Here is an 11,631-nt window from a genome sequence, read left to right on the forward strand (position 1 = left end):
ACCTTTCAACTGACCATAGAGTCACCATACTATTTCTGATATGGTGGAAGTTTTTGTGTACACGTGTTCCCCTGAATTTAAAGTATATATTAGGATTGAGGGTTATACCAATAATGTTGTGATTGTGTCACTGGATCGATGCAAGTAGAGTGAACCTGTTCTACAGGGAATGTAAATGAGGGCCAGTCCTATAATTAGGAAGGGTGCAGCAACTCCCCAAGGTGTCAGATCCTAAGCAGCAGGAAATAGGGAAAAATGGTTGAAGGACAGAGCAGTATATATTATATATCACCTGAGCTAGACTGTTTCCTTCAGATGCAATGAAAGAATTTCAGATATCATTGTCCATCTGATTAGCTCCTGTACAGGGAATGGGCATGGGAGTAAAGCATCTCTCTTGCTCTTTGTCTCAAAAACAAAATGTCTTGGGCCAGATCAACTGTTATGATAGTACAATTGATTGAAATGGCAAGCATAGAAAGTACGAAAAAAACAAGACTGCCTTTGACAAAGATCAAGCAAAATATGGATGGTTGATGTGACATTGCCTATAGGATATTAACAGATACAATACTGCACATTAATTGTCTATGGATGCTATTTGCATAATATTTACATTGCATTTACATACTCTTTAAAGAAGAAAAGAGAGACACAAAGCAAAAATTGAAAGCAAAACAGCAAAGGCATGCCTTATATGCGTGCAAAGAATGGCCTCAAAACAAATTTCATTTGTATATCAAACTCACTTCAAATGATTGTTTTAAGCATTTCATTTTATGTTGACTAGTATAGTAAAAAAGTAAGAATTTTATAATGTAATTGTATATTTTCCATTCGTGGAACATGGATGTCATCTGGTTTCTTTTCTAAACAAAATAGTTGAAATGATAGTTTTTCAAACCAGCAGATTTCCTTTTTGATTTGTACAATTCTTCCTAGTTTCATGGAAACACAAGAAATATTGTGTATGCATTAAACTTCAAAAAAATCCTGTCAATTGCAGATTGATCTGGGTTTTTTTTCCTTTTTTTAAAATGGATCTCCACTAGATATAAATTCCACAGTTTGCTTTAGAACATGGAACCAAATACAGGAGGGATCTAGAGGCATTAGAAATGGCATTATACCAGTGGCAGAAATGCATTTGCCGTGTGCCCAGGCTGTGTGCATAACCTTTGAAACTGTTGCAGGGATGAGAGACAAATAGTACACTACAAATCTTTCAGAGTGGGCAGTCATGGCCCTCTGGATGTTTTAGGATGGCAATTTGCACAGTCATTTATTGTCTATGTTGGCCAGAGCACATGGAACTGATAGGCTGACAACCTTTGAATCAATGCTTTGTGTCCTAAACAGCTATGAGTGGGGCTTCCTTGACCTGGAGCCAGAACTGCAGCCACAAAGGCAACTGTGACCACTCTTTCTATGAACCCCTGCCCACCCCTCACCCTGACTCAAAAAACATAACTTACAACAGAAGCAGCAGATGTGAACAGAAATTGTAGTTCTTTTTGGATGGCCATTCCCAGGAGAGAGGAAACTGGAATCCAAATGCTCTCAATTAACCTGTATGCACTTGTACTGCATTCCAACTGAAGAATGCACATCCTCCATCTCATGCTACAGACACATACGCTTCATGCAAGAGATGGCTTACAATATATTAAAACCAATATTGTTTTTTTTAAAAGAAAAACCCAATAAAAACAGTAACAAATGTATGTGCCTTTTTATTTTTGAAAATAATTAAACAATCTACAGAATTCAAACTATTTAAAATTCCTTAAAGGAGACTATTTTAAAAATAATAAAACAGAATACCAAATCATTAAATATTCATCAAAGCCCATTTGTAAGCCCAGAAAAATAGGAAAGTGCTTAGTTCCTAGAAGAAAACAAGCACAGTGACCATGCCATCTTGGCAACCTAGGTGAGATCTGTGATCTAGATTACTAGTCTTCCATATTCGGTGCTTTGATCTGTTTCCAAGCAAATTTTATACTTGATGCTGTTATCATATATCAAAGATGTAGTCATTTGTTGTCCAATTGATTGTCCATAATGCTCAACAGAATCAATTCTGGAGACAGTACAAATTCTACTTTTAGAATTTTCTGAATTAACATATATGGTAATTTCCTACTTTGACCTCATCAGATGGGGTTCGAATCGGTGGCACCATCCACTTTGCCATCCCTTTAAGCACAGAGCCTGCCAGCTCCCATTACACAATGCACAGGTACTTCCAGTGGGCTTCCATGCTTAAAGGGAAGGCAAAGTGGAGCATACCGCAGGGCGGGCAACATGGGAGGCGTCCTTGTTCCACCAGGAACAATGGGGGGAAGCTGGATGGTTGACACTTCCCCCCATGAGATGTTGACTTGTGTAAGTCAGGCGATGCAGGGCGTGAGGTGACGGGTTCTGTGCACTGCCAGAATAGTTATATGTGTGCTGATTCTGGCAGCCTTTGGGATGAGATCCCTCATCTTGACAATGCCAACAGTGGTTTGAGATACCATTTTTGATCCTGTATTTGTGGTTAAGTACCAAAAGGTCCCAGGTTTAAATCCCGGGAGCGGAATGAGAGCCCGCTGTTAGCCCCAGCTCCTGCCAACCTAGCAGTTTTAAAACATGCAAATGTGAGTAGATCAATAGGACCACTCTGGCGGGAAGGTAATGGCGCTCCATGCAGTCATGCTGGCCACATGACCTTGGAGGTGTCTATGGACAACGCCGGCTCATCGGCTTAGAAATGGAGATTCTAAGAGTCAGTCATGACTGGACTTAACGTCAGGGGAAACCTTTACCTTTACTTACCACTTATACATCATTTAATATATATGAGAGAATACTTCTAGAACATGGCCATACAGCCCGGAAAACATACAACAACCCATTTAATATCTATTTTCTCTCAAATTATTACACGGAGTAAATCATATAGCTTTAGTTTCCGCTTTCTCCCATACATCTATTTGCACGTTATGACCAAAGTTTTGTGCCCATTTATCACGTATTCTTTTATCGATTCATTTTCTGTCTCCAACTTCAAAAGAGATTTCTACACTTTTTTGATTAAGTGATCATTATTCTGTACAATGCTAAGTATATTGCTTTTTCTCTAGACTCTTTAACCAGTTCTTCCATATCTTGCTTAAATCTCTCCTTAAGTTGTAACTAGGGAAACCAGTCATGATCAATATCTCTATTGACTTGAGCTTTCAATTACCTTGGTTCCAATATAAAGGGTCTTTATAATGTAGCCATGTCTGCTTTCTGTCCCATTCTCTCTGGGAGAAAGCTTCCTTCAATGAGGTAACTAGTAACATTTTTAGGGGAAAAAAACCTTTGCTTATAATTTTACCAAACCCACAGGTGATTCTTCTTGATAACATGATTTTTAATTATTTGTATTGTTATTATTAACTGAGAAAAAGTTACAATTATATAAACATATTCTATACATTTCCCCCTCTTTTATTTACATTCACCCCTGTGCTCCCCTTCTCCGGAGCCATCTCTTCTTCTGTAGTCCCACCAAAAGTTCAATTCTTCATTTGGAGGTAAATTCCTGTCTTCTTTTTCCAATAATTTTTCTAGAAATTTTCTCCAAATACTTTCAAAATCATTTTTCCATAATCCCTTCTTTACTTTTAAATTTGATGTTAGCTTACCAGTGCCATTTGCCAAACTTCTTTATATCATTCATTAATTTGTATTTTCATTTCTCCTTTTTGATAACATGATTTTTAAAACCAGCATGGACCTTGACTTTGTCATACCGGAGACCTAAGCCATCCACATCTAAAGTCATAACCTTTGAAGTCCCAAAGCCACTCATCCTGAAGGAAAATCCACTCTTTCAACCACATGAAGCAGAGACAGGCTTCATGTGGTTGTAAGATTACATAGTCATGGACCACCATGTTCTTTGGCATTACACAGGATCTCAAATTTAATTCTAGGCTTCTTCACCTGCCAAACAAATTGTAAACATCCTATTGCTAGTTCACAAATGGTATTTTATTTCTTATTATAGAAATCATTTGAAAATAAAATAAAGCCCTGTCAAGACATTTGCTTTTATTACTGCAATCTTTCCCTGTCCCTCCACTGTTCCAAATCTTTTCTGACCTGATCTATCTGTCGACATGCATATCTAATCTGGATTAAGTTACTATTTATTTTCCCTCATCCAGTCCATTACAGATAGACATTTTGTATCACATTTTTCTTTCATTTTTTTCCCCAAATAGAGAAATATCTCTCTTCGTTGACTGGGTTCATTAATCCTTTGGACAATCCAAGTTAATAATTTTATACCCATCATTTAATAATAATAATAATAATAATAATAATAATAATAATAATAATAATAATAATAAACTTTATTTTACCCCGCCACCATCTCCCCAACGGGGACTCGGGGCGGCTTACATGGGGCCATGCCCAGAACAATATAATATCACAGAATATAAATAGAACAACAAATCATAACACATTAAACAATACAATAAAAGATAATATACACTACATTCAGCAAAATCAAAAGAACAATAAAACCATTGGTATCATTGGCTTCATTGGTATCAAGATTCATGACCCCATCTACATTGACCACTTAGATTTGAATGAGTCTGATTCACCTTAAAGAGGCCTCGCACCATGTTACGGAAAGTTGGGGAAAAGCCTGAATTCCGGCTCAGAATTTGGGCTTTCCCCCCCTGACTTAGGGCCAGTGAAGACCATTGGACCTGTTCCCATCTGGAACTGGCCACAACTGTTCTGAATGCCCTGGGGACATGAGATATGAGTTCCATCCCCCCTTGCTACTCATGTAGCAGCAGTCTCCAGCCATGATATGTTACCTACTTCTTCCTTGTCACTTGCTGAGAAGGAAGCGGAGATTTCCTTTTCTCTTCCCTCCCTCAGCACCTGTCACTCAGGTTGATGCCAGGGCAAGTGATGTGGAAAAGGTAAGTACTATGTCACCACTGGAGACCTCCATGACAGGGGTGGAAAGAGAGGGCATTTAGGGAAATCACCCAATGTCACTCAATGTATTCGCCACCACTGGGTGGTGTGAGCTTCCTCTCACTTCTGCAGCCATTGGAGGCAGCCCCTGTGTGGACTCTTCTTGAACCCAACAGGGAGTCTAGCATACCAGATCAGGCCTGATTTAAAGCTCAGTATAGATGGCCACTTAAACTTTAAAAGCCTTTCCTCCAGTTCTTAAGAACTATTATTCAATCAAAGTAATTGAAGATGTGGGTTCCACTAACAATTATAGCTGTGGTTTTACTGATTTTCATTTTAAGCTGTAACAGCCTTTACTCACATCTCCAATAATTAGAAGAAAGATTAGGGAAAGAGTTAATTGTCCATCTGAGAGGAGCGTGTCTCAAAGTAAATCTTCCCAAAGTCTTTGTCCTGCAGACATTGTGACCAGATGTGACGGGATTCCAGTCACAGTTCCCTCTGCCTTTGTGTGCCACCAAGATAGATGCCTCAGAAAATCTCACTTTTAAGAGGACCACATCTAATAAAATTCGTTTCTGGCACAGTCTGAGAATGATATGAGATATCTTTGCTAAGAGAGCACACAATAGCTTTGGCATTGTTCTTTGCTCTGTTCCCACTGTTAACCTTTGCTCATGTATGCATCTATCTCGCAAAGCCTGTTCTAGCCTGACACTTACCCAGACAGTCCCTCTTCCTACCTAAGCAGCTACGTTGCAGCCAAATATTGCATTCAACATAGTTTCCACCCCTGCCCTGAACCTGGACTGAGTTCACTGAAAAAAACTCTTTCTCCTCTGTATGGAGGTGCAGGGTGAGAACATGCTGCCTGCAGTCAATTCCCAGGCATACAGCTATAGCAGCACCCATTTAATTTATTTTATTAGATTTTTCTCAAACATTTCTCTTCTTATAACACAAAAGAGCCATCCCTGTGTAGATGCTGATTGTGTGGACCAACCATGATGTTAAAAGTTAAAAATACAAAGGAATTTTCATACTTCCTTAATCGTTTTAGTATACCACTGTAATAAAATTCTATTGGTTGTCATATTGTTATTGGTAAATAAGCAATGCCACAATGTCAGTTTTACATTAAAAGAACACAGTTTGTGAACACTAAGCACAGAAATAAAATGTGTATTTAAGACTTTAATCTTCCCTGAGTTCAATTAAAAATAAAAAGGTTAGAGGGAATTGCATCCCTATAGGGGCCAAAATACTTTCCTAAAATGGTTCCAGTTCTTACGATGCATATTAGTAAACATCCGTTTGGGTGAGTAATTAACTAGAATGTTTGGAGATTATTTTACTTCTGCTAATTGCACTCTCAAGTCTAGATGATCATTAAACCAACATGCAATTTATTTATTCTGCTGAGCCAAATTAAACTGACTTCTTATTACATCAATACTGAAATAAACAGGACAAGAATACCACTCAAGCTGAAGGTTGTTGCCTTATGTTGGTTTGAATGTTTTATTGTCTGCCTGGCCTAAGGATATAAAGTAATAGTCACAATTCTAGTTAGCAAATGAATGCAGGTTCTTTTGTATAGTCCTAGCTTCATATTTCAGAATATAAGAATGCCTGCATTGGGTCAGTCTAAAGGCTAATGTAGTAGACTAGCATTGTATCTGTACATTGGACAAGGATATGCCCGTGAGAATCCCATAGGCAGGACATAATGAGGGCAAAAGGATCCTCTTGCTTGCAGTCTCCAAAACCTGGTATTGAGTGGCATACTACTACTGATCATCATAAGGACCGGGCTGTGGCACAGGCTGGAAAGCAAGCCAGCTGCAACAAATCAACAAATCACTCTGACCAAGAGGTCATGAGTTCGAGGCCAGCCTGCGTCTTGTCTCTGTCTCTGTTCTGTGTCATGGCATTGAATGTTTGCCTTTATGTGTGCAATGTGATCTGCCCTGAGTCCCCTTCGGGGTGAGAAGGGCGGAATATAAATGCTGTAAATAAAATAAATAAATAAAATAAGTAATATGTCATCAGCTCTTCCCATTATGCATTTCTTTCCAACACTTAAAACCCAGAGGTAACTGGCAGAGTTAACAATTAGGAAAATGCCTGGATAAGCAGTTAGGTCTTCAACTGAGCAACAAAAAAAAATCCACAGGAATCACCTCTTTGAGCCCATCTGAACATGGCTTCCTGGAAAGTTGTCATGTTCTAGAATACAGAGTTTGGCCCTATGAATTTAATTCTGGCTTGTTGTGTCACTTCCATTCATTCTTCCTCAACTGGTGAATTAGATAGACATGGCTATTTGAAAATATTGTGTTGTACACTATTTTCCAGAACACAGATGTTTTGCCTGGAATGAAGAGCAATAACTTCAAACCAAGTAATGATACAAATGGCATATCTGTTTTTCCATTAACATCACAAATGGATAAGTCATATGTCCTTTAATGATTTGTTAAATGTAGAGGTTCATATGTGACTAAAGGCAATTCAACAATTGAACAATTTACCTAGAAAAGTACATTTACAAAAAGAGGCTGGACATCTTCAAGAAGAGTCTGGAAGCTACCTGTTGGGAATGGAGTTTTTGCATTGAGCTGCCAGTTGGCTTGGATTCTCTATGAAGCCTAGACCAACTGTTTCCATGAGCAATCTACCAGCATTGTGAACAGGTACACCAGTCATTTGTAAATATAACTATGTCATCAAGCTTCTTATAGTAAACGTAAAGGTTTCCCTTGACGTTAAGTCCAGTCGTGTCCGACTCTGGGGGTTGGTGCTCATCTCAATTTCTAAGCCAAAGAGCCAGCGTTGTCCGTAGACACCTCCAAGGTCATGTGGCCGGCATGACTGCCTGGAGCGCCGTTACCTTCCCGCCTGAGTGATAACTATTGATCTACTCACATTAGCATGTTTTCGAACTGCTAGGTTGGCAGAAGCTGGAGCTTACAGCAGGCGCTCACTCCGCTCCCTGGATTTGAACCTAGGACCTTTCAGTTTTAACACACTGAGCTACCGGAGGCTCCAAGCTTCTTATATTTGCTTGAAAAAAATCTCTGTATATTAAAAAAATCGATAATCAAATTTGCTATGCCAGATATGAAACAAAAATATGTATAGAAAGAAGTCTAGAGCATCCTTGGAAAACTGGTATTTTAATTATTAGTTCTAACTTAATACCTTTTTTTCTTGCTCTAGAAGGAAAATGAAATGCTTCATGAAAAAACTACTGGAAAAAGGTATTGCCTTTCTTGACATACTGAATTGTGAAAGATTCTTTAAGAGAAGCAGATAACTACTTAAAATTTCCCTCCTTAATGTATGCGGAAAACCCCATCTCAGAACAAGGTTTTCTCTTTATGAAAAGTCTTTCGTAAGGTGCTATGTGCAAAAGCGCTTGCCTAGCTCCCTCTTAAGAAAAAAAAAACTGTAGGAATTGGCTAACACTATTCTAAGGTGCAGCATCTTGAGGCTCCAGGGAAGAGGCCATAGCTCCATTTTATTTAAATGACATTGCAGGGCTCTTTTGTTATGCCTCTGTGGCTTAAGCAAAGCCAGAATTTATAATGTGCCTAGAAGCAACGGAGTGGATGCTTGAAAATATTAATATTATTATTTGTATCACTATTTAGTTAGCTGGAAGCTATTAGTATTACCATCACCATTATTACTCTGAAACAAACGCTGGAAAATCTTGGCAGTGACAGAAAAAAATGAATAAAGACCCTAAATAATTTCTTTTCCTGACAATAAACCTATAAATCAAAAGTAGAAATAACCTGTTTAAAATAATAGCCACCACCAAATGTACCAAAAGGCAAAAAGTAGGGTAATTAACATTGCTCTTATCCTAGTGCATTAATTTGAATTTATGCGCATTCCCTTTCCTTTATGCCCCATTTCTTGGTGCCCTTTATTTATCTTAGTCTAGCTTTATCTGAAAGCTTTTATCGTGACTGTTATTTATTCATGTTGCAGTTCCTCATCAAAAACAAGCATGCCGTCAACTTCTCACTGGCCAACATGGATGCTCAGGATCACATGGGGATCAAAGAGAGATGAGGACAACAGGGGTTTCATTAAAACATTGAGTTTTCTGCCTGAGGAAAGAGCAGTGAGGACAGGGTTGAGGAGCAGAGAAAAAATATCATCTGGCCCAAACAGATTTTAGCTGCGGAAAAAAAAATCTGAGTGAACCACCTGTGGTCTCCTTGGAAACTGGCATGCAACCCCTCCAGCCACCTTTTAATGAAACCCCAGAGCCCCTTTATTAATTTATTAAAGAATCTATTTTCTGAAGATTCATAAACTACGCATAACTCATCCTCCAACACATCTTGTCTATGCTAATAGTGCTTGCTAGTATGAATAATTAATCTTTTAATTAGTAATAATTAGATGCTGTTGTAAGGGTCAGGCTGCTGGACTGATAGTACGCTCTGGTTAAAATATCACTAAGGTTAAAAGGGCAGGCCCGTAAACCAAGAGTGAAGCCGTCCATTCTGGTTTATTCACACTTGTGTAATACAGATGCCAGATATTTTTTTTTGTTTTTGACAAGGAAATTGATGTAAAATGCAGACTAGAAAGCACAAAATCTAGAGGATTGCTACTACTTTGTGTACTTGCCATTTCTGAATATGTCCAAGGAAACTGCTCAATTAAATCTATATGTATTTTAGTTGACACAGGAAGAGATTTTAACTAGTATTCTAAAGAATAGGAAGTACCCGGGGTAACTGAACTACTGGACGTTTTCACATGCCAGGTCTCTACAGGTGATAGTAAAGGTAAAGGCTTCCCCTTGACATTAAGTCTAGTCGAGTCCAACTCTGGGGGTGGTGCTCAACTCCATTTCTAAGCCAAAGAGCTGGCATTATCCATAGATGTGGCCGGCATGACTGTATGGAGTGCCGTTACCTTCCCACCAAGAGGTACCTATTGATCTACTCACATTGGCATGTTTTTGAATTGCTAGGTTGGCAGAAGCTGGAGTTATCAGTGGGACCTCACCCCATCCTGCAGTTTCGAACCACTGTCCTTCCGGTCATCAAGTTTTGCAGCTTAGAGGTTTAACTTGCTGTGCCACCACAGCCTCTTTCACTACAGGTGGTGATGATGTGTAATTTCAGCTACCGAGTTCAGAGTCCAGAATATCAAACTCCCAAAGGATCGAATGCGGCACAGACAGGAGGAAGGCAAAGATCAGAGGCTTTATTCTCCTTTGGCCAAAAGAAGACGTCAGCAGAGTCTGTGCTCCAAAGATTGACATAAACACAATTGCAAATATGCAGATTTATTTATATCACTTTCTCAGCTGTTCAAAACAAGAAACTTAGCCATGCCTGCTGTTGATTGCACCAAATGGGTGCTGGCTAGGATCCATTCCCTGATAGGTGCAGAAATGTCATCCATCCTCACTGCTTATTTGCTATAGTCATGGAGGGAAATTTAATACATTGCAATTTGCTGAATTTGAAATCTAGCAGCTACCCTTGGTCCACCCAGGAAAGGGGTACTGGAGGAAAGGAATTAGCTATATTGGAGATAATGGGATTTTGTGGCTGGAAAAGGACAATGGGATTTGACTGATCATGCAGTGGGTGTTGGCACATCAGGAAGGGGATCTGATTTAGAAATCAGGATGAAGAAATGTTTCCAAAATATTTAGAAGGAACCTTGTGACTCTTCCTAAGCCTATTACATGTCCGTCAGAGCATTGTGAAAGAATTAGGGTTATTCCTAAACTGAATATTGAACCATGCCCTAGGATGCTGGGTGCAAATGTAGTGTTGGTGTAACTAGTGTCGAGTTCACTGAGAAGTCACCTGAAACTCGAGAAAAGATTATCGCAGGCTTCATTGCTGGTACCTATGGGATTGCGGATTTCGAGGTTCAGTTTGGGGTTCTGTTGTTTTGATAACAATAGTTTAAACTTGATACCTTGTAATTTTACATAGTTCTAGTTTCATTTCTGCTTTCACATGATCAGAGGTAATATTCACCATGCCAAGTAAAGCTATGCAATCATCTTGGGAAAATCATTTTGTGGTGGGTTCTCCATGTCAGGAATTAATATGATTCACCATCTGGAGACATATTAATCTAGATCTAAATTAATAACACTCCTTCACCCAGGAAGGGGAACAAGAATGTAGGCATAGGCAATAGAAAATACTGCCACACAGCATTTTTAAACATGTCATTATAGTTTCTTCAAAGGAATGTAAATGGTAGCAAAACACACAGCAGAATGTTAAATCAAGTCAGGCAAACATCACTTATGCAACAGAAATAAATATATGGTATCAGATCCAGGCAGGAAATGTGAACTGCAGCATATAGGATGAATGACACCACGGCAAAGGTGTTGAACAGTTCTGCCTTTTCTATGTCCTCTGTTTGCATATCACCATCACTTATATACAATGGCCCTAACATTTCCTTGTTCTTCCTTTTGCTATGAACAGAACTAAAAAAGTCCCTTTTCTTGTCCCAACCATCACCCAAGTCAAAAAAGGAGCACAATTAAAGCCCTGACAGACTGTGCACAAAGAATCTGCGAACCTCACCTCCTCCAAGGTGAACTAAACCACCTAAACTGGGCTCTACAGGCCAATGGATACT

The sequence above is a fragment of the Anolis carolinensis genome, chromosome 1 (genome assembly GCF_035594765.1).
Source record: "Anolis carolinensis isolate JA03-04 chromosome 1, rAnoCar3.1.pri, whole genome shotgun sequence".
Taxonomy (NCBI): domain Eukaryota; kingdom Metazoa; phylum Chordata; class Lepidosauria; order Squamata; family Dactyloidae; genus Anolis; species Anolis carolinensis.